Source organism: Vanellus vanellus (genome assembly GCF_965231255.1).
Source record: "Vanellus vanellus genome assembly, chromosome: 1".
In the NCBI taxonomy this organism is placed as follows: domain Eukaryota; kingdom Metazoa; phylum Chordata; class Aves; order Charadriiformes; family Charadriidae; genus Vanellus; species Vanellus vanellus.
The window spans coordinates 56861897-56886845 of record NC_138905.1 but is presented as its reverse complement, the minus strand read 5'-3'; the positions used below and the strand labels follow the sequence as shown (position 1 = coordinate 56886845).

General features: G+C 42.4%; 1 long non-coding RNA gene across 1 annotated transcript; it reads right to left on the bottom strand.

Moving 5' to 3' along the window:
• Positions 1-487: 487 nt before the first annotated feature.
• Positions 488-17450, bottom strand: LOC309685335. Its single transcript, XR_014270434.1, has 3 exons — positions 17331-17450; positions 8282-8345; positions 488-518 (listed from the first exon to the last, which is right to left on the bottom strand). It is a non-coding gene; the product is annotated as an uncharacterized lncRNA (long non-coding RNA).
• Between the last annotated feature and the right edge of the window lie 7499 nt (positions 17451-24949).

Genomic DNA, 24949 nt, shown 5'->3' with positions numbered 1-24949 from the left:
CCAGCCATGCTACTCATACAGCCACACTGCAAACCGTATCAAAAAGCTGAATCAGCTGAAATGCATTTTTTCCTAGGTTATTTTCAGCTGGATCAATTCATCCATAAAAAACACAGCTGATCCAGGACGGTACAGGGTAACACTGCCACAAAATGCAAAAAAATCGCAGTCTGACTGTGCATCTCAAACAGATTGGACGACAATTCTATTACTCCAAGTAGGGTTGCAACTCAAATGAAACTAAACTCGGATGAACCACTAAACGCATTAGAAAATCCTGACTTCTCCTTCCTCCACATCCCTTCTCATTTCAGGCCAGCACAAGAACCTGCAGTGACACATGATAAAACAATGAGAAAACTGACCCAGATGTAAAAGGGAGTCTTGGAGTTCACACTGCAGCTAAATCAGGACCTTGGTGCAGTTTGCCATGCAGCCACACCAACGCTTGTGTCAGCACAGCACAGGGGAGAGAACCTGCTTATACCATTAGTACATCCAAACATCCAGACAACTACCTGAGGAAAAAAAAAAGAACTTTTTTCAGAGCAATGCCAAGTCTTAGTATGCAACATAAGCACACTTAAAAAAAATGTATCTGGTCCACAAGACTACAGTAAAAGCTATAATTGGGTGAGTTTTATTTTCATGTTTTCAATTAAGAGTCTGATGAGGACATAGAGGGATTTGGAAGATGCTTTGAGGATTTATAATCATCCATGCTGCATTATTTGTAAGTCCTGTGAAAGGCATGGAATCCTGTTCTATAACCAACAGTAAGGCTGTTTTTAGACTTCCCAGACAGTTATACCACTCTATAACTGTCATTGTAGAATGATCAATCAGTTAGTTACACACATTAATATTTAGAACCTAATGAAAATTTTAAAGTGTTTGTTTTCTTGTCATTTCTGAACAGACTAGAAATTTTCCCATAGAAAAATGTGCCATACCATGATCTTTAAGTGAGTCATCCAGAAGCTGATGGACAGTCTTAGGAGCAAGTATTTCTTATCCTTAACAAGGGTTTCAGGGTGAGTGCCCTCAAGGATTTATATCTGTTGCCTAACCAGACAAAAGCTTTATATCATGGCATTTTTCTACTTTTGGGCCAGCTGCTTCTGGGACACGAGTGCCTGTGATCCCACAGATGTTCTACAGCAGCAACTCCAGCTTAAGCAACCCTCAAGTTCTCCACTGTCCAGCTGCTCATTTCTGTCCCTAAACTGCCCTTTCTTCAACTGGGGAATCAATTTAGCTGAAAACCAGCCTTTTTTCCTGGGTATTCAGCAAAATCAGTTTCCCAACCTAGTCCATTGCCAACTACACACACAGCTGTGTCACCATAAACCAGGGGCAACAGTGAGTTCTCAGGAGCCAGGAGTGCTCAAATTACATTGCTATAAAGCACAAAACCACTGCCTCAACAATACAAGCATGGACCACAACACTAGGGAGAAGATGGAACTGCTCAAAAGAAACATTACACACTACTTGTAAATATGTAAATAATCTTGATCCCTTGGTGACTTCTGGAGGTATCTAACAAGCTTAATTTCAGATAGACAAACATGGCAGAGTCAATTTTGTGCAAGTGGTAAGACTAAGAACTGTAGCCAATAAGTACCATCTTATAAAACCTGCAAACTACAAAGACTAAATTGTTCTGTAACTTCTGCATGGTAGCTTTTTAGGTGCATCCTCTTGCCATCCCAACACCATATCACAGTAAACATACAGTAAACCTGATTCGCTTACTCCTTGATGAAAAAAAGTATTCTACTTTGCATTTACCATATGACAAAATTACCTATAGAAACTTCTCGTAAAGCTCTTGTCCAGAATCACTGAAGGATGGCATAAAGCCTGAGAGGTGAAAGGGAAACAAAATAAGACAGACACATGCAGTACTAAAACCTGTCTGACCCACAGTAAGCTAGTTCACAGAACTAAATGAAAAGAAAACTGGGAGGGGGATAGGGGATTAAGATTAGTTTCCTGCCATTTTAGCTCCATTAATCATCCCATCATAAGGCCAGACAAGCACCAATGTTGGCACAAGGAAGCAACAAAAGGCATGCATCCAAGACCACCCCTTTTGGCAAGAGCTAGCTTAGATCAACTTAGCTGTATCATAAGACCACATCCTCTGGTTAGACACCAAACTGGCATTGCCAACAAAAGGAACAGTTCAGCCTGCTCATTCCTCACCTCCTGTGGGCCAGCACAGGCTGAACCATATTAGGGAACTGACCTGTGTTAAATTTGACCTGGCCACACACACACACAAACTACTAGTTGTAAACTGCTCCTGATCTGGCTTACCACTCAGCCACACAAAAACTTGGGCTAGCATGAGGGAGAATGAGGTACAAGGAAATAAAAAAAGAAATCAGGATGGCTACTTTTGGTAGCAGTGTTACCTTAAGGTGTTGTTATATAGTTTAATCTATCCAACATTCACGTTGGACATGGACACATGCACTAGGTCTTCACGCATTAGACTTGTCTCGATTTTGGAAATATTCACATACTTATGGCATAATCAAGATCTTGACAGTTAGTATTTAAATGAACTAAAGAACAGTACCCCCCTGCCTAACGTGATACCTCAATAACCAGAGTAAAACATATGAAATAAAAGGAATTTAAAAATAAGTGAGTAAAAATCAGAGACACACAGGGAAAAAGAAAGAAAAAAAAAAAAAAAAAGAGCAAGCACAATACCCAAAGCAAGCAAGGACACCTCTATAAACAGCTTTGCCTTGTTTGCATTTTGGGGCTGAGTTGCCAGGGTAATAGCAATTTCCTACCAATTTAAGAATTGCTAAGCAACCCCCAGCACCTAACAGCAACAGCATGTGTGTGCAGCTGGGCTATTTTGAGAAGACAGTTTTTTTTTTATTTTAAACTTAAGAGCAGCCTTCTGTTAAATGATTATGCCAGCTGAGATGATCCAGCCAAGAGAAGAGGCAATCCTGGGGCAAAGTGGCTTTAAGTGGATGAATCTTTGAAATAAGTGAGAAGGGAAGAAGAGAATGCCGTGGCATGCCCAAAAGCAACTATGCACCCCAGGTCATCACAAATGAAAAGAATAATCCAGGAAAAGTGAAGTTTGCAGCAGGTGGGAGCCAAAGCAGCACATTAGCTTGAGAAGCTATAATGATCAGAGTGAGAGATATTTCTTTGATATCTAAAGATAAAAGCAAAGTAACCAACAGGAAGACCTCCAAGGTTGTATTAAAAAAAATTATTTCATTTCCTGTTAGTCAGCTTAGCCCAGGCACACATTGGTTGGCAGAATTGCTTCTCCAGTTAATTGATAATTAAACTGATGACACTGGCCATAAAGTATATACAATACAGTAAGCAACAAGGCAAGCATCACAAAGACTGTACCCTGACATTGTAATAGCTTGTTCTTGAGGAACCACCTTAAGTCAAGAAACCAAACTATGCAGACCACTAGAGAGACACCTCCTTAGACTATGGAATTTTATTTTAACACACATATTCCACATGCATTTGTCTACTGCAAAATGAACCAGTCATCAACTTCCTTCACTTTCACAGTCAGCAAGGGGGAAAAAAAGAGGCAAAAGCAGTCAAAAAGTAACCAAATTTGTTCTGGATTAGAACCAGTGATTTGAAGGTATAAACTGTCCATTTTACCACAATCACAAGCCTCACAAGCCACTACCCTACAAAGCCCCTATTAAAAATGCAAAGATTGCAACACATGTGAACAAAGATGCAGGTAAAACATGGATAAGCACAACTTTCTCTCTGAGCTAAAGCATCTGACTCTGTATGTACATTGTGCCAGTAACATTACAGTGAGAGAGGACACGTGCTGCCTTACAGCATGACCTGGACAGGATGGAGAGTTGGGTAGAGAGAAACCTTATGAAAGTCAACAAGGGCAAGTGTAGGGTACTGCACCTGGGGAGGAATAACCCCATGCATCAGTACAGGTTGGGGGCTGACCTCCTTGAGAGCAGCTCTGTGGAAAGGGACCTGGGAGTCCTGATGGACAACAGGAGGACCATGAGCCAGCAATGTGCCCTGGTGGCCAAGAGGGCGAATGGCATCCTGGGGTGCATCAAGAACAGTGTGGCCAGCAGGTCGAGGGAGGTCATCCCCCCCCTCTACTCTGCCCTGGTAGGCCGCATCTGGAGTACTGTGTCCAGTTATGGGCTCCCCAGTTCAAGAAAGACAGGGTCTGCTGGAGAGGGTCCAGCAAAGGGCTACAAAGATGATTAAGGGATTAGAACATCTCTCTTATGAGGAAAGACTGAGGGACTTGGGTCTTTTTAGTCTAGAGAAAAGAAAATTGAGGGGGGATCTTATTAATGCTTACAAATACTTAAAGGGAGGGTGCCAGGGGTATGGGAACAGTTTTTTCAGTGGTGCCCAGTGATAGGACAAGAGGTAACGGGCACAAACTTGAACATAGGAAGTTTCATCTTAACATGAGGAGGAACATCTTTACTTTGAGGGTGGCAGAGCACTGGAACAGGCTGCCCAGAGAGGTGGTGGAGTCCCTCATTCTGGAGACATTCAAAACCCGCCTGAACACCGCCCTGTACAACCTGCTGTAGGTGACCCTGCTCTGGCAGGGGGTTGGACTAGATGAACTCCAGAGGTCCCTTCCAACCCTGACCATTCTGTGACATCTTTTGAGTCATCACCAGAAGTCTATTTACTACTGCCTCCAGCAAATCTATCAGTACAAGAATCAAAAAACATGGTCAGGCCAGCAAGAAAAGGGCAAGAAATGTTATCAGACAAAAGGCATGAGCAACTGTATGGAGATGTTAGAACTCGAGGGGGAAAAGATGAAAAGAACACATTTAGTGCTAAGCAATCAACAGCATAATTTCTGTAGACAAACACAGCCTCACACATGATTTTAACAACCACTCATCAAGAATGATATTTCTCAAGCCCTAAGTATTTCCGTCACAAGACGCTAGCATTTGTTTCACTCAGTCCAGCAGTGATAGAAAGTCTTTAAGAGGTCTTGAAAAATCATCATCAAACATCCATTTCTTAAAACCACAAATATCAGGCTGAGAAATGTAGTTTGGCATTACAGATGTTTTTTTAAGAAATACTTTTCATGATTCAATACGTATTTGGAGGAACCTTGTGGCTTTCAAGCTCATGGAATGCTGGGTACACAGAAGAACTGATAACACCAAAACTAGTTCTGAGAATCACAATGATATTTATAATAAACAATCCTTGCTCAAAAAGAATGAACTCCCTACCAATTTCTGAAGCTCTTATTTAAGCTCAAAGCATGAATGGGGAACACATTCTTCTAATTTCAGAGGACATCAAGCCTTAAACTGGTGAAGCAGTTTATAGACATAATTCTATCATACCTCTCAGTGTGTTGAATTAATCATCTAGTTTGTGAAACTAAAGATGATAGCTACTGAAGAAATAACAATTTCTACCGAAGTTCAAAGAACAAAAGAGAGAAAAAAAATACATGATGCTCAGGTCTTATGTGTCAATGGGTACACTTGTATATTTTAGACCCTGGTCATGATATAGCTCAACATCATAATTAAAAGAGGAATCCAGCCTTCTGCTACCACGCTATTGGTTCCTGCTGCTTCCCTTTTGTCTGCTCTAATGAGTGTGCACCCATGGGGTGACTCAGGTCAGCTGAGCCAGCAGACAATTAACTCTGCAAAAGATCAGAAACCATTTTCTGCAGGATCAGTCAGCTAGCTGGACATGCCCTGTAGCTGCACAATCACTAGCTCTGATAGAAAGGAAGAAGGAGGAGTGCACAGCTGCATAGAGGTTTGACCAGCCTTTGCAATACAGCTCACTGAAAGATCAACTTAACTGTAATGTCAAAGAGCACACTTAAACATCTAGCAGCAGTGCCAACTTAAGCAGTCTGCTACACATTCCCACTCTCATACCTTCCTTATTGTGAAACTAGCATAAATCTTACAGAGACAACATGTACTGGACCAGAAGAAAAATAACGTAGAAAAAAACACTTCTTTCCAGGAGGATCTGTTACCCAGAGTGGCTCACCATGGCTGCAAAAACAGCTATGCCAGCAAAACAGAGGGAGCTGTGAAAGGGAGCAAGCTGTTTAAGCCTGCACTGGTGCCAAAGAAATGCATGATGAACTACACACAGTATGTTTAGAACAAGATTGCCTGTTTTCCACCACCTTCTGACTGACTTCCTTGCAATTGCCGTCTGATGCATTTTTTAAAATTTCCTTCATGTCAGAGGCAAAGCATTCCTCCCCGCCCCATAGGGGCAAGCAGATGAAGCAATGGATTCAGCCAGCAGCAAAGGCACGTGGCAACGGATGCCAACAACCAATGGACGCAGAGAGGCTGCAGCAAACTAGGAAAGGGAATGCTGATGATCTGCAGCCAGATGTGAGCTTTGACTTGGAAATTCATGGCAGGAAAACTGAGGGGCTAAGAAAGTACAAAGGAAGGAACTCATGCTGAATGTGGATTTAGGGCAGATTGGGACAAGAAGGTGTTTGGACAAGAGGAGAGTGGAAATGAGACTTCACAAGAAACAATACACTTTCAAATGCAGAAGATTTTATGACCTTTGGATATAACAAAGCGGTGGCATGGGCAAGGAAGGAAAGATAGCTCAGGTAACCAAGCTAGACTAAAATAAAAGAAAATAAATTTTAAAAAGGAAAAAAGGAAAATAAAACAAAGGCAAAGCAGTTAGATTTCAGACAGTTCAGTTCCCAGCACAAGTATTCATGTCAGCACAAAGCAGCAGGCAAAACTGCAGAACTTAAGAACCTTAAGGAGTTTACAGCAAGGTTTTTTTGGCAACTTAGTTTTGTGGGACCAAGGAAGTAGTTTTACATTTTATCTAATGCAGTCTGATCATGGACTGTAACTGAGAGCGTAGGTCCATATTGTATCGCCTCACCTCCGTTTGAAATTCTCATCTTCAGTCCTTCAAATCTAGTGGGTCTGCAGCCACACAGCAAGTCAATTCAGCTTGCTGTTCTGATGGAAAGTTACACCTTGAAACATGCTTCTTTTCCCATTGTGCTAGCAATATGAACATGGCAACCACAGGTTCATTATATCTCATCCAAAAAAAAAACCACCCCAAAAAACAGAGGAGCAGGGCCCACTGAACAATAACAGCTTTCAGTTACCTCACTTTAGGTAAAATGTGAAACCAAAGCCTGAAACAGTCTGCAAGAAGTTTTCTGACCCCAGTCACATTCTTCAGTCATGACAATATGAAACTGTCTACAGAAATTAAACCAATTTGAATTGACTTTGCCTCTCCTCCCCATCAATGGACACTGGGTGCGGAATCCAAATATCTTTGAATTTATTAGCATCTCCTACTGCAGCTACCCAGCATAACATTTATTTAAGTGGAAAGTCCAGCAATTGAGACTGAGTTACCAGATCTTCTGTTCCGTTTTTCCCCTACAAGAGCTGACTTTCCACTGTTGGATTTCCCCACTACTGAAAAATAGGTAAGAATTTTATTCAGTGATTCACAGAGATGCATGTACCTATATTACTGTCTTGTATCAGCTAAGCAATTTATTGAAAAGAAATACTAAGTACTCAAGCGGTGCTCCCTAGCATGTAAATCAAATGAATGTGGGTAAAGAACATGGTGGAGGGGTGGGGGAAATGGTACTGCTGCTGTTTTTTTGACAACTCAAAGGATACAAAATTCAACCTTCACTACTTCTTTCTTTGAAGCAACAATGCTAAGAGCCAGGACATGAAGAACATCTAAACCAAGACTTTTGTTCTAGTGCCAGAATAGATTAAAACATTTTCTATTCTTTACTATAAGACTGAGCCTGGGACCACAGATAATTTCTGAATGTATCGTCCTCTCTTTTGAGCGCTACTGTATCATGGTAAGCTCAGTTACAGCTTTGCAGACATTACAGTTTTACTGTATAGATACAATAGTCTGCCTTTATACACTTGAATAAATCAGTCTAGCAAGACAAGTATCAGTTACACTGAAAAAAGTTTGCAACACTGTACCAGCTAACTTGTGACAAGTCTGACTAGTTGCAAGGCAGCAGTGAAAAAGGGGTAAGTGTACCATTTATACTCTTACACTATAAAGTACTTGCTGGACAGCTGTCACACCTGATGCTAGTACAAAATCAAAATATTCCACCTTTAACACACTACTATTTCAATTGAAGCAATTTTCAATTCAGCACATAAGGACAAAAGGTCCAGACTAAAGACAGCAAAGAGAACACAATACATACCTTACTCAGAGTTCCCACGGACAAACCCAGCTCACTTCCATGCCAGCAGCTCTCTCCCCAGTCACTGAAACGGAAAACAGGACAAAATACTCAGAAATCTTAAGGAAAAAAAAATACTAAAAAAAAAAAAAAAAAATCACACAGCCCATTTTCTCCTTTAAGATTAAGGAACAAAGTCCTTTATCTAGGATTCTATTTTCGTATAATCTCCAATTGGTTTGGCATACACAACAGAAGTTGGACTGAAATACTATAGAGACTGCCACACTTGCATACGCATACCCATGCTACTTGCAGAGCAGAACTTTTACTTTAGGACTATTGGTTTGTCAGTTCTGGAGAATGCATTGTTTAAGATTTACTAAGACAGAATATTCACCGAATGATACACTCAATCCTCCCGTCCTTGTACTGAAAACATTCTTAAAGGTCGGATAGTAGAAGTTGGAGACTGTTATGACTAGTTTATTACACCATGTTATCCATCCAACCAAAAACAACACAAGGTAAGGTAAAAAAAAGTACATTTCAGAGATTTGTCAAGACTGCAATGGGAATTCCATTTTGGGGTGTGTGTGTGTGTGTGTGTGAACCATCCTGCACACCTTAAAAACTCATAAATGTAATTAAGTAACACAACACTTTTCTCTGGCAATACATTTTAACAGGCATGCACAACAGTACTTGACTAGAAAATAATTACTTCAGAGGCTCTGGAAGACCATTGTCTCAAACAGCAATAAAAAGGGTCAGAAGTTGATCTGTAGTTGCTATACTTTCACTCCTACCTCCTTAGCCACCTTAAAAAAAAAAAAAAACCAAATAAAAAAAAAAAACCAAACAAATCATCATATGAAGGTTTTAACACAAAGTTTCCATTCCATTTCCTCCTCACGGCTTTTCAGACTTAAGGGCTTACTAGACACCAGAAGCAGAGAATTGCAGTCGAGGTGCCATGATATTCTGTCAATAACAGAAAATAAAAGAAACACAGGCACCTCCCCAAATACAAACTTCAGACTGGATGGACTTAGGACACAAGCATTAACATAGCTGGAGTGGGGAGAGGAGGGAAAACAAAAAAAGAAAAAAAAAAAAAAAAAAGAGAGAGAGAATGAGCTTTCTACTACTTTAACATCAGAAGGAATAAGACCAGTTAGACTGACTAGTCTTTTCTGAAGAAAGAATGGCCACAGCTAGACACTTGTATAATCAGCACATTGCAGGATTTGAAAGAGTTCCCTGAAACCCAACAAATAAAAAAATAAAAGAAGCTGTTTAGAAGCAGCTACAGGTAATGAATTGCACATCTACTTGGTTAACTCTTGTCCAATTAACAATCTGCAAGAGAAGGGATTTACAATACTGATACAAATAAAAAAAAAGTAAGGACACTACTATTTTAGAAGCTTCCCTTATAATCCCTTTCAGAGAATGTTTCAATTTTTCTTTGAATAAAATGTGTCAGCACACATTAATCATGGCTCTACCACAGAATCAAGAAGTCATTCTGCCACCTCTTACAGTATTTGTCATCAAGTCAATATTTAGAATTACTTATAACCACTTAAACAATTAATTTAATGTGAGAACCCATAACAAGTAATTATTTTTCTCTAATAAAGCGGCCAAACTGATACAACCATAATTAAAATATGATAATGACGCAAAACTACAAAACCAAGTATATACTTACAATATAGTTTTTACAGAATTGTGGATCCTAGCTTTCTTAAAAGGCAAGAAGGCAGCCTCAAGAAGTCAAGGAAAGTCTTCCACAAAGACAATGAACAATTAACCACTGTTAAGAGTTCGATATTCCAATTTGATAAACAAAGTGCCTTATTACATATTCTGATAAAATAACTTTCCTGAAGCATTATTCTGACAGCATTAAGCACGTAACATCAAAATTTAGGTATGTAATCTTTGCTTGTGATGGTGTTGGGTTTTTAAATCACAAATTATAAGTGAGTGAAATGTATCCATATATTAAATCTTTACTCTAGTGCAAGTTTTTGGCATCATTTGGTTTTGAGTGGAATATTTTTTATTCGGGGTTTAAGGTTGGTTTTTGGTTTTTTTTTTCCAAGACACAGGTACCCTGAAACTGCTTTTCACACATGAATGTGTGGAAAAGTTAGAGATGCATTTCATTTGAAGATTTCTGCTAGCCAATCCCTAATTTCCAGTAATCTTGGTTCACTGGATATTCTCTTCCAATTTAAGATTGGAACATCACTGATAGAGCTGGACAATCATCATGCTGCTGCATTTCATCTCCAGCACTTAAGATCTATGTTCTCCTGAATCTCACGTGAGTCAAGACAGCTCCAACACTGAGCCTTTTCTTGCTCTGCCTGTCCTACCACCTGGTACAGGGCATCTGCTAGTCTTTTACAGAAGTGGGACCCTATAATCAGTCAGAAAATATTTGTATTTTCCTCAGCATGTTTTTCTCTGGAAAACTTCAGACTGCTAAATATTCCAGGTCTGAAAAATATACCAGCCTACCCCTAATCAGCTGGGCAAGGTGAGGCAAAAGGGGGAAGAAGCTCTTTGTACACTCCCAGTTCTACATCCCCTCCAAAGCACTCATTACCTGCAACTGGCCAACACAAGACACCAGGCTGGACAGACATCTCCCCTGACACAATATGGAAGACCTAGAAGTCTTACCTCTTAAAAGTATGCATGAAGATTAAATATATATATATATATATATAAATACACTCAGTGATTTTTGGCATCTTTGCAAAAACTTAGCACTATCCTTCAGAAAAGAACATGTGTGTGCATGTATGTGTACACGCAAACACACACTCAGAAAACAGGACAAGTCATTGAAATAACTTCCTTGCCTCGGTTTATTTACCTCTTCTGAGTTTCCAGCACTTTCATTAGTCTTCCCAGGTGTCCAGAGATCCTTGTTCTCCCACACATAACTCATCCTCCAGGACAGCGTATATTTATCTTCCATTTCTCTACTAAGAGCTAAAGTTTTATTCCAGATAGTCTGGCAAATAGAAGTCCAACTTTAAAACTTTCAGTTCTATTTGTCAAGGAAGTTCCTGCTCAATCTTAACAGCTGGTGAAAGTATTGCATCCTGCAATTTACTGCTTAGTCATCTCAACCCCAAGCAGGAGATAAACTGGCTTGCAATGGGCATGGATAGTCATCGACTTTTTTTCTAGTATGTGTGCCATTAAGCTAAGAGATGCTGCAGGTATAATGTATTTCTATCATTATACTTACTCAGTCACCCCATGGAATTTCAATCCAGCTTGAAGATAGAACAACAGAAAACACAGACACGCCCCGACTTCAAATTAACAAGTCAGACTTCACAAAAATTTAGCAGAACAGCCTCATGACTGTAATGAAAGATGAGCTCTTTACTGCTCCTTCTATATTGCAGCGAGTGAGCAAAGATTAATCTGATAACTGAAACATTTTCTGGCAAAATTCCACAGTTGAACTGCTTTTGTTATTCTTTGCTTATAGTACAATCAAAACATTCCTCCAGCTCTCCTTTTTCCTCTCACTATACAGTCAATGCAGGCAAAACTCTACTGTCCTAGATTTTCTGAAGAAAAAATAGTGTCATCTCTAAGAAATGCAGAAGTCTCATCTTGCTGATAAACTTCTCCATCCAATGGAAATGTTTATATGTCAGTGTTTACATGTTCAAGCCAAATGGCTGCTATTCCAGTGATTACAATGGCTTATTGCCTTCACTGGTGACTTGGAGTTTGAACACATCTGAACAACATAGAAACTCACTGACATGATTCGCAAGTCTGTTATGAACATGGCAATGCAGAATTCATATCCCATCTTTGTAACAACCACGCTACCTCTCAGATGGAGGCTTTGAAAAGATTCAGACTCCAGGTGATCTGTTGCTGTAAAGCATGCCTGACAGGACATATGGGAGCAAAATTAAGAGACACGGTTATATTAGGCCTAACGTTAACTCGGCCTTACCAATCACCCTCACCCAGGTCTGGGTCCATCTTACACAACAGAACATAAATTAAGTTACGATGCAGACTGTAATCACATTCTGCTGCGAAACTTCTTATATTGCTATAAATATCAGAAGAGAGGACAAAATTAATATTAAAAAAAAAATCATCCAAGCAGAGCCTTTCAATGCTTTTCCAAAAGTTTATTCCTGAAGGAAGAAAAGTTTCCCTGTAATTGACAGAAAGTGAATCCTGTCTCATCTTTGATCAGAGCTGTACCTTCACACATATAAACAGCTGCAGAAAGAATGAGTTCATCATAACATGGGTATGGCTGTGTGTAAAGGATGATCTCATTTGAGTAAGCCTAAATAGGGTGTCGACCATATGGATCAATTGTGCAGTGAAGACATATCCTCAGTGTCTCTACTAAACCACAGAAAGGGTAGAACTCAAGGAACCACAGTATATACACGCCCCCTTCCTAGTGTGGCTAGAACTTGTCCTGATTGCCATATATTACAGGATGCATTAATCTGAGGTTGAAACAATCTGTGACATAGACTCCTGTCCCAAAACAAAATTAATTTCACAAAAACAGACATATCATTTCAGTCTCCTGTTCTCCTAACATGAAGGTACTCTGAACATGACGTGTAGTCAGCACATTTATTTGCCTCACTGGAAGATGGCAAAATAGGGCATTTTCTGCATTGCATTATGCCAGAGGCTCCTGCATTGTGGTACATATGCACTTCAATATGCACCGATGGCAAGCAGAGATGACAGCAGCAGCTCCTGACCATGTCCAGCAGAAAATTTTTATTTCAGTGAATTAGGAACTTCCACAGAGGCAGCCCCGAGAGATCAGCTGTTAACAAATAATATCCTGGCACATGCAGCAGCAGCTACCATGTTCTTCTGCCCTACTCCGCAAAAACCCTGCTTTTCTGGATGAGCAGGGCCAAAACAAGCTGAAATAGGGAGCACAAGTTAATTAAGAAGGATAAGTAGAAGTAGTTGACATGCTGGTTTGTGGTAGGAGAGCAGAAGCAGATGGATGGCATGAGGTTAAGGTGCAAAAGAAAATCCCCAATTAAAAGCTCAGCTTTTAGCTTTCAAGATTTAAGAAGACTTGTGACTGTGTGTTAAATTTCACCTTCTTACAGAGATGTTATCAATATGGCTGTGTGCCTAAATCCAAAATATTTCTTCACACAAGAATGATGCTGCACATACAAGAAAATGGGGGTGGGAAGAGGAAAGGAATGCTGTACAAACTAAATTCATTGCTTCAATTTCTGAAATATAACCCAATCTCATTTAAACAATTACAGTACCTTGCTCAGTGACAAACTCTCAAATTTATCTGTGTGGAAAATAAGTGTCTCATATCAGAAATAGAAAAGGATCAAAGAAAGTGAGCTACTGTTACCAGTATTGTTTCTTAACGTCTGAAAACATAGTATTAGACTGATGGCAGATTCCTGTGTAAGCTGCCTGAACCATTTGCCCTCCACAAGGGCAACCTGCATTTAAAAATCTCAAGGCATTGACTGACCACTATGGCATACCTAAGCCTGGTAATGTAAACTGTCCTCACCCCAATGCCATTCATTTCCCTTGAAGAAGCCACTTAACAGTGTTTGCACTCCATAAAGCACTCAAAGGAGGGAAGGTAAAATATACACATTAACCACACACATTATGTCCCTGAAGGGACTGATCAGAGTATTTGACAAAGGAATGAGTTTCTGAACTCACACCAACTCATCCATTTCATATATTTGCCGCGCACGCATAAGAGAAGAATCATAGGAATAGTTTTAAACTATGGTTCAAAACATGTTCCCTTTAGCTGTAGCTCTTACTAATCCACTTCTGTGCTCCCTCCCCTCTGCTCTAGCTATACATTCCTTCACCCTCCCCCTCCTTTTATTTTGGGGGCTCAGGGACAGACAATAGAACATGCACAGATTAAAAATCAAGTCTCTAACCTGGCTCAGCATGCAGCCTCACAGACATACCATCAGTACTGAGGTGACAGCACACGGTGGGGAGGGGGGAGAAAAAAAAAAAAAAAAAAAAAAAGGCATATGGGAATATGAGCTGTTTAAGACAGCTCCACCACTAAAAGAAACGTCTGTGTAACCACATCCTCTGTTTTCAGTCTCAGTTCAGCAATGTGTCCAGCAGGAAATAATTAGATCTGGCTTTCCCAGAGTAGGTGTTTGATGGTTTCAGACCGCTGAACAGTTGCTTTTTCTGCTTCCTCTTCAACAGTTTCTCAGGAAGACTATGACCCTCAGGACACACGATTAAAAAAATCTTTAAAGGAAGAGTATTGTGTAACTATAGTAAGATTTACTAATTGTTACCTCTTTTTACACAGAGGAAATCAACTGTACTCTTCAAAAGGGATCTTAATCATAATACTGAGTTATCAGTAAGTAAACAGACATTGAGACAGTCGGATTATATCATCTACAACACAGGAAGGACATCTCAGTATTGACAGTAAAGACAGAAGGTTCTTGGAATTGCTATAAATTGTGCTTTTGAGGTAAAAAGCATATATTGAGACATCTCACACATTCCAAATGAGTGTAGCAATTAATCTTGTGATAATGTTTTGACACACCCTAAGAATTTATCTGCTTTCTGATCTACCATCCAAACCCTTTTTGCTCTGATCCTCCTCTATATCTAGTACAACTGCCCTTTCCACCCACCTAATACCACACAGTAATGTAATCATAGTTCAACAGTGAAGGAAATCCAGTAAGGCTTTTTACTATTATTATCAAATTAAGGAGTATTTTGATTGCCTGAATGTACATTTCACCTGGATGTTCAAGGCCGAAAGGGTCTGTGAAAAATTCTGCTGCTTTACCATGCCAGCAGGAGCCAGACTTATAAAAATCAGTCACAAGTAAGCACTCCTCCCCAAACACAACAGTCTCCTATTATTTCATATTCAAGGGGAGGAAAATTTAAAGACTGCTTTTGGGAAACCCACATATTCTCTTAGCCCTGTGTCAAAATGTCTTTTGTACTCCCTGTCTTTGCGTTTTATTTCATGATCTGCTTGTTGCGTAACAAGATTTGGGGGTCTTCTCCCACGTGATGTTAAGAGTGGATGGCCTTAATTAAACAGAAATTAAAGCTGCTTCTGCAACTGTTAGAACCAGCAAACACGGCACTACTTACATTTTGTACAGAAGAATATGATGCCCAAGAAGCTATAACTAGCAATATTTCACTCTTTTCCTGAAATCACATTCAGTATCTAAATAATAAGTGAGGAAGGACTGAAAAGGACTCAGTAAGTTAATATCTGGTAATTAAGAATGGCAAATTCACCTACTTGTGAAAAGCTTATAGCATTTGCTTTCAGCCCTGACTCTCTCCTTTCAGCAGAAAGCATGAATCTCAAGAACAGAAAAGGAGTTCACAGTCAGCTTCAGATCATACACTTATTTTAAAATCTATTATTAGATTCTATTTAATCACAACTGTTAGATCACTCATTTAATCACTGCAGCAAATGGGAACAAATGGGTGTCCCTCTCATTTCACATTCAGAAATGACTGAAGTATTTTTGGCAATACTTATGAAGACCTAAAGGCATTACATTTCTACAGCATGGATTTTAAGTGTCTTTACAAAAGCTTACTGATGTGTTTTGTGCAAGTAGCAAGATACACTTTGAAATCAGTACTGGAAGTTTGTTTGTACATTTACCTGAAAGTAAAACAAACACACCATTAGAAAACACACTTGCAGTAAGTCAGCTATGCCATGGCTAACTAGCCATGATGTCAAATGCAAATTTAAAATAAAGACAAAATTGCATACTGAATTGTCTCAGTGCCCATGCTGGAAATGTTGGGATAGACACATTCAGTGCAGAATAGCTACATTTTATATTTTCCAAATATTCAGAGCACATTTTGGGTTCCACAATCCAGCAAAGGAGCTACAGACTTAAACAGAAACAAATATATTTCAAAATATATTTCCTATGAACGGTGGACTAAGATGCAGTTCCATGGCAGAGGCCCTGATATTTTCTGGACAAACGTGATACAAGAAAGGAAGTGCTATAAGCAACAGCAAACCTGAACCCCCTTATTCAGCCCACTCAAGGTTCATCTTGTAAAACAGAACCATGTTAGCACATAGTTTGCATGATGCGGTATACGGGTACACAGACACAGATCATAAAGGTCTCAGAAGAGTATTTCCACTTACACACAAGGAAAATGGTCAGCGTTTTCATCCTTGATCAGGTAATACGTGAAATTACAGTCCTCTTTGATACAAGGTTTTACAGTCATAGAGAGGGAAATCTAGTCCCCACTGGACAGACATCTGGGACACACCGATGTTACCTTAAATATGCATCTAGCCATAGCATGGACAAGCATCTTTTCAGTGGGGAAAATTAGCCCCGCTTAATACAATCTGTTGTGTGCATAGAGCGGTGGGAAGGGCAGGAGACTGCTGCTGCACAAACCCTTGCAAGCCACTGTTACCACTACCAAGCCTGTAAAATCGGAAAGAGAGCACTGAAAACAAACAAACAAAAAAAACCAACCCACCGCCGACCTACTAAACGCGAGACGCTCGGGACAAGCGAGGGGAAACGGTGCGCCGAGCCCTTCTCAGGGGGAGAAGTGGCGGGGGCGAGGCCGGAACGGGGCAAAAGCGAGCCAGGGGGCCAGGGGAAACAGGCGCGGGGGCTTCGGCGGGGGCGAAGCCCGGCCACGGCTGGAGGGGGCGGCGGTGCCCGGCGAGGGGAGGCCCCTCAGGGTGGGCCGGGGCCCCGCGGAGCGGAGCTGTCCAGCCGAGCCGGGCACTCGCCTCGCCCCGCCACCGTCGGGGGTGGACACTGGGAGGGGGCGCGTCAGGGGGCACGCGCTGACGCCTCCCGCCCCACACCAACGGCCACCGCTGAGAAGAGGTACGGGCGGCGGCGCGAGGCCCGCTCCCACCTCTCCCCCCGCCCCGTTTCTTTGCTCCTGGCGGCAGAGGTCGCCCGGCAGCTCCCGGCGGAGCTCGGAGCTCCCTACTCACCCGGTCACGGCTCCATCTCGCTCCGACCCCGCCCGTCCCTGGCAGAGCCGCCGCCACCGCCGCCTGGCGAGAACGCGCCTACCCCAAGCCTAATACCCGGCCTCACCACCGCCGACCGGCGCCTCGCAACTGCGGAAGCGCCCGCCCCGCCCCGCCCTCCCTCGGCGACAGGCCAATCACAGCGGATCGGCGCGGGTGAGCGCCACCGAGGGTCGCCAATGGGTCGCGAGCACCTGGGGAAGCTAACGGGCCTGAGGCAGGGCGAGGGGGCGGGCAGGGGGCCGGCCTCGCGTGCCTGACGGGGAGGACAGCCAATCGAAAGGCAGAGATGATGTCATCTGTGGAGGGGCGGGGGCGGGGCGGTCCATGGGAAGGCGGGAGGGAGGCGGGTCCTCGCCCTTAAAGGGACAGCGATGTCCTGGTCGCCTCCGTGCGTGTGGGGGAGTGGGTCTGTCGCGGGGCAGGCTGAAATTTAACTTTTATGGGGTTTATGTTTTTATTGTTTTGTCAAGAGGGTATTTTTCCAAAAGGCGCTGTAGGAACGCCGCGGCGAAGGCCTGGCTGGTGCCGGTTGGAATTGAGGCCCGCCGGGCCCTGAGAGGGGGCCGTTGGGTGAGGCCCGGGTAGCCCTGAGGCGAGGGCAGGGTGCTGCAAGGCTTGTCTCCCCCTTTCGCTCTGCCTCCCCCAGCCCCGGGATGTGCCCGCCCAATGACATCACCCCAAATCCTTGGGGTGGGTACATAGCTGGGGGGGAGCAGGAAGCCCCTGCCAGAGGTGGAGGGGAGAGGCCAGGCGCCGTGTTTGCTGTCGGTGCCCAACCTCTGACCTCAGGTGGCTGAAACCTCATCATGTCTGGCTGGGGGGTGCGCTTTTCTTAGAAAAAGCATGGGTTTTTTTCTTGATTTGTTGCAAAACCGGGAAAAGAAATCACAAATGGGTGAAATGTCTGTACTGAAAACTTTGGTTAACTGGGGCGAATTTGTTGACAAAACAAATGATGCCATACCTAAAGAGCAGGACAGAGGATCATAGTTAGACTATTATAATATTGTTATAAATAGTTGGTGAATGTCTACCTGCAATGTTCTCATCCCTGCTTATTGTATCTTAAAAGGATGTTACAGGCATGAATCATGACAGAGGCTGTAACAATGCTCAGGGAAGGATTTTCTCACACTGTAAAGCTGAAAAAATTAGGATTGCCTTTCCAAACAAATAAAAGGGGACATGAGGAAGGTATAAAATAATAAATGGTATAAAGAAGGCAAGATTGGCCTTTCCTTATCCTCTCATGTAGTCAAAGAACTAGAGAACATGATATAACTGGAAAGCAATGTATGTGAAGTACTTAGGAAAAAATGTTTGTGCCATGTACAATTAACCTATGAAATGCATGATAAGAAGCTTGATGATACAAGAATGTTAAGAAGAACCAAACAGTTAGCCAGTTACTGCCAGCCAGCCACTATCTTGCCCTAGTTTCTAATCCTGACATTTACAGCTCTTTGCTTTTCATTCCCAGGGACCCAGTTCAGCTTTGGCTATGCACATAAATCTTGATGTAATGTAATTCTTCTCTATGCTCTTTGACAGGGTTAGCCCTCCAGAGGTAGTTTAGTGAAAGAGTAGAGTCAAAAACGTGAAACGTTCCCATGGATGATGGTAATTCTGGGAGTTTTAGGTTTAATGACAAGTCAGGAATATTTACCTTCCTTTTCTCCCATGTTTTCTAAGAATAGCTCTTTAGGGATCTGAGAGAAATACTGCAAGTGGATGAGAAAGCATGGATATCTTTCTGGTTTACATTGCTGATTTTAGCAAGAATGGTGCAGGGCTTGTTCTTGAAATCATTTGCTTAGGGAACTCATTGATAGATCTGTTCATAGTGTGGGCAGAGAGATGATGTGTCCAAAGGCGTACCACAGACTGATGCCAAAGCTCACAGCTATGCCCATATTTTCAGTTCACAAGCCAGAATCCTACTCACCAGGCTATATCTTCCTTCAAATATTCCAGGAATAATGAAAAGTGAAGGACACTTACTATATATTTTTGTTTTAGTTTTGAAGGCCTCTTTGTTATTTTCATTAGATTTCAATTTCCTTAAGACTTATAATAAGTGAACTAAATTCACATTTTATTAACAGATGCATAAGAACAGTCTGCACTATTGGTTAAGGCAGCAGATCAAGTATATTAAATTACTTCCATTTGATTTAATGTTAGATGAAGATTTGCACTGAACAAAGAAAATACCAGTGAGATATAACAGAATACAGCAGAATTCAATCTAGTTATAGTGGGACTAATTCTAATTCTAATTGCAGACTAATTCTGAACTCAACTGCATAATTACAAAATCAAGTTACTTTTGCATGCTTACCATGAGCAACTAAGCTTGGAATCTTGCACAGAAATACTTGGTTTTCCTAACCTGATATCCTAGTCATCACTGACTTGGCATTACATCCAGTTTGCATTTGGATTTGCTTTGTCTTTAAAGAAAAGCAGGAAGAATGGGGAAAAAACATCAAAAGAGAATAAAGCTAAAAGATGTCCCTAAGAGTGTTTCTAAAGATAAAGTTCTTAAAATGGCTCAATGCTAAGCCTAACCTTAAAGGCTGGAAGGCCTTCAGCCATCTAAAGATGACTCTGCTTAAAACCATAAGCTATTAAAGAAACCTTAATGACCCAACAACTCAGAACATGCCTAGTAATGTTTGTTGTCTTGGCATTAGGCTAATGGACAAATTGTCTCCTGATGGAGAAAGAATCAGGCTGGCACAGCTAACTATATTCCAGCTTAATTTTTTTGAAAGTAAAGAATTCTGCTAACTTGGCTTCTGACTCGTTTTATGCATTGTAGCAGCTCAGCAGGATCCCAAGTTTTCCAGTGGTTTGCACAGGCCGCAGCAGATGCTCACATGTGTGTGTGCATGCACAAGAGACGGTGCTTTCCAGGGCCCTGAGAAAACTCCTTCCGGAGGCACTTGGCCAAACAGGGGTGATTGCCAGCCCTGGGCTCGCCAGCTGCTTTGGCCAGGCTCCTGCAAGACACTGACCTGGGCTACAAGGGAAGCCACCTCTGTGGCACCTTTCCCCCGGCAGCTCGGGCGAGCACTTGCACATAGATGTTTTCTGCCAGGCCATAATTGCCTGCACAGAGGCTGGATGAGCTCTTCCACCAGACCAAACACTGTCGGTCACTTGATCAGCTCGGCTTCTGCGTATGGCCTCAAGCCAGAGCCTACACTTCCCTCTCAGGCTGCAGGGCAGAGGTTGACAAGGAGGGTGTGCCTGACAGGAATGGGCAGGGAAGGGAATAGGAGGGTGCAGAAGTGAGTACTGGAGTTCAGGCACATGTATTTGAATACACAGGAGGAGTAGCGGGCTCTAGATGCTGAAGATTGGGTTCCTAATGGAGGGCAGTGTGAAGACGCCCTTCTGGATGTGGTCCAGCTGAGAGCGGGCAGCTGCGGCAACCGCCCATGGTGGTACCCCAGACCTGCTATGTTAGGAGCCTCTGCAGGAGCTTTAAAGGCAGCGGTTGAGTTTGGGGTTGTGTTGTAAAACTAGGAGGAGATGGTATGTTCTCAGCCTTATTTAATCAAGTCCTGACAAGCAAGACTAGGAGACTACTGGAAGAAGTGCCTGACATGATTCCCTGCCTTCAGAGAGGCCAGTCGCTTGCACTTTTTTAATTGAATCGTATTCTTTACAAGATTGCATTCTTATTTTCCATGTCCTGCACATCAGCAGCTGGTTGCTGTCCTGTAATCCCTATGGTACAAGTGCCTCTTGAGAAAGGAGTTGGGAGAGGGCAAAAACATCTTGGAGAGATATTTCAATGGCTGTGTTCAAAGCATTAGAGAACCGGTTTTCCTATCTTACTAAGGATTTTCTGTTTTGAAGTGGGTCAACAGTTTCAGTTTGGTAAACAACAGCACGTTTCTATTAATGTTAGCTTTGCTGGGCAACCAATCTACCTTCCTATCAGTCCTTTTCAAGAAAAGAGGATTTTGTGTGCTCAACTGCTCAAATGAAGAGTAACATACAGGAAAAGGAAAGGAAAAGCAGTTGAAATCTTTAAAAAAGTATGTCCTTTTGGCAAACACCAAGCACAAGAATTTCAAATAAAAAAATTGTTTGGGGAAGTGGCAAGTGCATGTAAAAAATGTGTGGACTAGTATCAGATTTCAGGCTTAATAATTACAGTGTTGTCTGTTAAAGAATACGTAAATTATTAACTCAAGGCTGTGGCTTCCAAGTTGTGATCCACATGGGTAGAAGACTGTTCACCATAGTAAATAAAACAGTTTATAAACTCTTCGGTTCAAAAGTGCAGTGATAAAGATACGTTGTGGTTTATGAGAAAAGCTGAAGGTTGGCCATACTCTTTCGGTCTGAAAGGACTGGAACAGACCAGCTCCTCCCTGGTGTTGCTGTAGTATTTTACTGTTTCCCATAGATGGAGCCAAACTCACATCGTCCAGCTGCATGTGACTCCCCGGCGATGAATGCGGTTTCCCCCAAATCACAGAGAACTGTGGTGGGAGAGTTTGTCATGTGTCCCCAAGCCCGTTTCCTGCCCATTCCCCTAGGCTGGACCCCTCATACTGTTTCACAATCTCCCAGGTCTGTTCCCACAGTGCAGCAGCAACAGGCAATGACACAGGAAAGCACTAATCCGACACTGACCTTCCCATAGAGCTTGAGGGGAAATGTTTTTCAGATGTTAGAAATAGTACCTTTCTAACTATATGTTATATCACAGCTTTGGCTATTGGTCTATTCTTCTGCATATTGAATGGATAAGGCGTTAGAAAGGGTCTTAGGAAGCATGTTTTGGAGGCTTCTTCCTTCCACTGCCCTACTGTGATCTAGGGCAAAATTCTAATCTACCAGATCTTGTGACTCTGGCCTTCCACTGCTAAATGTTTTGGATCTATGGCTGCAATGCAATGACTTGTTATAGAAAGTAGAAACTTTGGAGAACAGAGAGGAGAACTCTACAGTCTCTGCTACCTGTGGAGCGATAGCAAAACTACAGCAATTTGGTCAAAAAACTGTGTAAGGATAAGACAGACACAACTATCAGCCAAATAAGGATAAGAGCATTACAGGGTAAGGAGTGAGCGTTTCCAGCCTTGGGGAGTAAGAAATCATAGCTACCTTCCTGACAGCAACTCAACGTTCTTTGCTTGTTTCAAGAGCCAAGGAAGGCATCTTCACATCTGTGTTCAGAACAGTGCAAAGCCACTCATTTCCCAGTAAGGGGCAAGAGTAAATATTTCCACACTGATTTTACTTATCTGGCAACAGGTTTCATTACACTGGACTTGAAAGTATTGTGGAAACATCTAAGGCAACTTACTGTTTAGACAGAGCGCCCTTTTGCTAGCGTTTTATTTTTAGGCAACACCACAAAGCAGATTATTTTCTCAAAAAAAAGCATTACATTTAAAGGGTCAGTCTTGTTACCCTGCTATTCAGTGTTCAGATTAATTGAAACATGGAGACTATGTGTCAGTAATATCCCAGTGATACGAATGTGCCACCAACTGGAGATGAGGTCTGCATCTGGTTTTATATCGCTGTGGTTCTGTGCCTATGGTTGCATTGGCAGCAGTCACTATACTTTATCACTTGCCTAGAGGCATGTGGCGTGCAGCAAGAGCTTGTGACAGTCGAACACTTGAGGGAGTTGGGAAGGGTTTCCTGGTGCCAGACCAGTCTTTTGGATGGTGTCCTCTTCCAGCGGCTTGCTGTGAAGAAGGAAGAGATGCTGGAGCCCACTCTGGTTTAGCACATCCTCATCAGGACCGTATTATTTCCCAGCCGCTGTTCTGGCTCCAAAGGCTGCTCTTGAAGGAGTTAAGTTCTCCAATTTTCTTTCATTGCTAGAGAAGGCGCAGCTGGAGGATTCGGAAAGAGGAGATTTGATCCCCACACAACCCCGGGGCTCCCCAGAGAGGTGAGTAATCAGCATGGGGAGAGGAAGTGTGTGACACACATCTTTCCTTTGCTTAGATGTTTCCCGTGGAGTAAGTGAGTACAAGAGGACCTTTGGATTTCTCTTTGCAAAGCCTGGGTCTGATTTTGGCTGCGATGTCATCCCGAAAGAGCTGACTCATCCAGCAGGGCTGCAGCTCCAAGGAACACATGCAGAGGCTGGGAAAGTTCAGAGCTATTTTCAGAGTTCGGGGGAGTTGCACCATGGGGTCCCACTCTGGAAGAGGTGCTAGACGGAGAGCGTGCTGTCCAAGAGCGTCCAAGAGGCTCAGTAAAAACTGGACACTGCCATGATGCCTCAGGCTTCAAAGCAAACACACCGCAGAGGCAGAAATTAGTAGAGGAAAATAATCGCCATCCACTGGGAAAGTGTTTCTTTGGCATTTTGATCTTGCCAACCACTTTCACATAGCTTAGCTGCATAAAATAGTCCCTGGAGCAGGAATTTGGCAGTGCCCAGACAAAGATGGTCCACAGGGGAATTGTGTGGCACCACCCTGACTGCAGGCTCCTCTTCTGCCTCAGTTTACCTTTATCTGTTTACCTCAAACCAGCTACCATGCCTGGTATTTCCAAAACTCTCCCTAGTGCAGGTAGGGCTTGTTAACATAACATTCAGCCTTCCAGCCTTAATAACAAGATTTACAATTATGATAATAAACATTTTAAAATGTGGTTTATAATGTATATTAAAAGCAGTGGAGGGGAAAGCTCTGAAGGGAAATTTGAGTATTCCGATTTATGTCTGAGAAAAGAGGGATCACACGAAAGGAAAAAAAGAACGAATGCTTAATGCTGTGTGGGGAATACAGCAGCCGCCTCTCTCAGCCAGGCCTGATGTTCCTACAAAATAACCAACGCAGGAACGAGCATCCCAGAAAAAAAAACAGAGGCACGAACAAAGGAAGTAAGAATGAAATTCACGTGGAGCTGCTTTCCACTTTCCCCTGCCCCTGCTGAAACTGAGCAGACAAATTTGCTCCCAGAGAAAGATATCCTTGTGTGGCAGAGTTGCCCAGCAGACATCAAAGACTTTTCCAGCTGTTGGCAATGTAGCAAGAGTGACGGGCTCCTGGCTAGGGCTCTCCTGATGGAGCCCACGTAAATCAGAGAAGCGCCTGTGGGCAATCTGTTAGCACTGGGGACTGCTCAGCATCTTGGATGCCGACACTCTGCAACTCCTTCTGCTCGCAGGGAGCCATTTGTCAGAGTTGGAGTTAAATGTCTGGTTAAAGGGCCTCATGATAATGCGCTCTCTGCTGAGCTGATTTCTCCAGAAATGTGCGTGGTGCCAGTATGTAATGTCAGGAGGCAGCTTTGCCTGAAATATCTCGGGGATCTCATTTCAAAAAACTGGATACCGGAGAAAGGGGGGTAGGTTGGGAATTGAAGGACAGATATGATTAAAGGGAGGGAGACACTGCTGTGCGGAAGCCCCCTGTGATTATTTAGTTTACAGAGAGACATTCAGAAAAGGTGCATAATAGAAAAACAGAAAATAATGAAGGCTATGAAGGTGGTCTTTTGGGTGCTGCTTGCTCCTATACTGAATGAGGACTCAGTGAGCCTGAAAGGTGATGCGTTTTAAAGTGGGTAACAGGAGATGT